Below are 3147 nucleotides of genomic sequence, written 5' to 3'. Positions count from 1 at the left end.
GAGGAAGTACTGTGGTCAGACTTCTGTTTAATAGGAACAAGGTCTGATATTTACAAAATTTTGACAGTGAAAGTAAAAAAGGCTCAGATTTTATTGGAAGATTGTATTGGAAGTGCACCCAAAAATATTGTACATGGTTATTATTGCCAAAAATGTATCAAATCAATTCTACATTGTAGTGTATGGCAAATTATTTTTGATGTAATGTAGTTCATATAACTTTGAAGAGAGTTTAGTTCTTAATCTGATGACCATTTTCTATATATGTTATGTAAGAATGGATAATTATTAGAAGATTCAGCCTGTTCCTTGTATTTTTTTTTTTGCTTGTCCTTTCTGGCAGGAAAACTCTTGCAATGTGATGCTGTCATCATAGAGGCAATTCCTAAGATGAGCTCTGTGTCAACAAGTATACTACAGAGTGCTCAGGCATTTGTCTTCAAGAGCATGGATGAAAAGTGGTACAGTATATTCTAATTTAGGCCTATGCAAATCTAAACCAGATCAAAAATGTTCTAGCTCCAAACACAGAACCAATGCATCATTCAAAGTTGGCTCATTGGTGCTTCCAAACACTAGGACCAAGTGTGAAAGGTGTAAATTGTTTTTTGTGACTCTTGTTTCATAGTATATGTATTTCTAAAAGTTTCTACTAAGTTAAAAAACCTCTGAAGTTAGCTGTCACTTTAGCTGTCTAGCATTATCTACCCTCATTTTTACTGTATTTGTATCTATTATTTACATAATTCTTTCTGACTAACCCCTTTTCAGCTTAGTTGTAGGTCACTTTTGAATTTTTGCATCACTTTCTGTTATATTGAACCATGTATTGTCATCCTAATGGTTTCTGCAGGCAAGGGATGACCTTTTCACCTGGTTATGTTCCAGTAGAACAATGATGGTAAAGAATGATGCACTCTGTAACCTCTCCGGGCTTGTCCTGGCAGACCTTTATAAAAGGCAGTCTCGATTGGGTTAAGAACAGGTACCACAAGTGTCAATAAGCATAAACATGCTTTGCATGTTTGTGAACACAAGATTTAGACAGCTGACTGTACACGATCAAAAATAAAGTAAAAAACACAATAGATCCTTTCTACTCATAATGCATATCCTTATGAAGTGTTAAATGGTGCAGTACTATGTGGAGCTGGCTTATCTGCTCTGCCTTTATTTCTCTATTACCAGAGATAAACATAGAAAATTAGACAAACATTTCTGAACCATCTGATCACAGTTACGGAACAGTTGTCTCTTTGATTATGTACAGCTGACTTTAGTGTTATTCCACTCAATTTTTGCCAGAATCGAGAATATGATTTAGCCATGCTGGAACCATAATATTTTTTTCTTAGAAACAATGACATGGGGTGGCATATTTTAAAAATTAGATATAACCTAATCTTAGATTGTAAGCTCTTCAGGGCCTCTATTGTCATTGTCTGTATCTGTCTGTCATTTGCAACCCCTATATATAATGTACAGCGCTGCGTAATATGTTGGCGCTATATAAATACTGTTTAGTAATACTATTAATAATAATAATAATAATAATAATCTATAACCTCGCTAAATGCAGTTTTGTCATCGGCTGCATACTTTTTACATAGGTTTAAAGAATATCAAGACACCTTTCCAGATTCCCTTCCCTTCCCTGTACTATATAGAAAAAGAAAAGGTTATCCTAAACCCAAGAAGGTGGTAAGTGTCTGGACTACAAAGTATTATGATAACTAGAAAATTGGAGATAGATAGATAGATAGATAGATAGATAGATAGATAGATAGATAGATAGATAGAAGCTGCGTAACAGAGAGATGATCAGTGGCCATCATTCAACCTAAAACACAGAAAAGGGTTAAGAAGAGCAGATTGAGAGTGAATACTGCATCAAATTGATCATCATGATGAGCTTTTTTTGTTTTCTACCTATAAGTTATAGTTTGATTCTCCTATGTTTTAATATCACTGGTACATTTCTACATGAATTTTTAGAAAAAAGCCTGGAATGTTCTGATCAGCTTCATCCGGAGCTCATGCAAGTTCCTTCGGTCTATGAGGAGTGCAGCTTTGAGGAAAGAATTTGAGACTTTCTTGCACCAGGAGGTTTACAATGATTTGCCAAGTAAGAAATTAAAACAATTTCCCAGGTACTGAGGTCTATGACAGTGTGTGGTCTGCATGTGAAAGTGTTTTCTATCCACCCATTAGATTCACATCTGCAGTAACACAGCTGCAAAATCACAAGGCCTCATTTAATGTTTTCAAGCCAAAACTTTTTTAAATTTAAGATGGAATAGAAAACTGTGAGATACCCTGTCAGATTTTTTTATTTTCTATAGTTGCTGTATCCCATTTAAAATATACTTCCTTCTTCTCAACTGTCCCCATTGAAATATTTCCTCTCACCTGTGTCACCTGCTCTGGTGAGAGCAGAGACACAGACACCAAAATAGACTAAAAAAGAGTGTACTAGAATCCATCTCTATACTATGTCTATCTATCTATCTATATATCTATCCATCTATCTATCTATCTATCTATCTATCTATCTATCTATCTAAATATTTTGGTTAGATATACTATTTATACTGTCTGAGTTGCCTATAGGACAGACAATCTGTTTTAGCACTGAAAAAAATTGATTTGATAATTATCGTTTAGGTCTAATTGGGTCTTTATATTTGCAGCAGTTTGGACACCAGCAATCCTCTCTAGCATTATAAATACTGAACATTATGTGGGTTTCAATAGTAATGTCAGGGACCACAATTAAGACTCCTTATCTGTGGCCAGTGACAAAGACCTTTTTTGACACATTGAAAATAAGAAGCTCTTTTTTCCCACACTGGAAAAGTAGTTTTCAGCATTAAGAAATCATCACTGGTGTAATTTGATGCAGCACTGTGAGTATTCCGGACAGCAGCTTCAAAAACAGTATAAGCACAGATAGTTTTAGAAAAAATGGGGCCCTGGGCAAATGCAAAGTATTGGCCCGAATGCACAGCCTCCAGCTCCATTTGCCATTTTGTCAATCGGAGCCCTGGAAAAGGTGGAACCCTGGACAATTGCCTGTGCGCTCTGCCCTAAAATCAGTCTTTATGATAAAATAAGTATAGTGAATTTGAAGGCAAAAACAGTGCAAAC

General features: G+C 35.4%; 1 long non-coding RNA gene across 1 annotated transcript; it reads left to right on the top strand.

The window, feature by feature from the left end:
- Nucleotides 1-346: 346 nt before the first annotated feature.
- LOC140321388 (uncharacterized) lies at nucleotides 347-2381 on the top strand. The gene is made up of 3 exons (XR_011918920.1): nucleotides 347-461; nucleotides 1611-1701; nucleotides 1996-2381. It is a non-coding gene; the product is annotated as an uncharacterized lncRNA (long non-coding RNA).
- Nucleotides 2382-3147: the final 766 nt, after the last annotated feature.

The sequence above is a fragment of the Pyxicephalus adspersus genome, unplaced genomic scaffold (genome assembly GCF_032062135.1).
Source record: "Pyxicephalus adspersus unplaced genomic scaffold, UCB_Pads_2.0 Sca3174, whole genome shotgun sequence".
Taxonomy (NCBI): domain Eukaryota; kingdom Metazoa; phylum Chordata; class Amphibia; order Anura; family Pyxicephalidae; genus Pyxicephalus; species Pyxicephalus adspersus.
The sequence above is the reverse complement of the archived record's forward strand: the minus strand, read 5'-3'. Positions and strand labels throughout refer to the sequence as shown.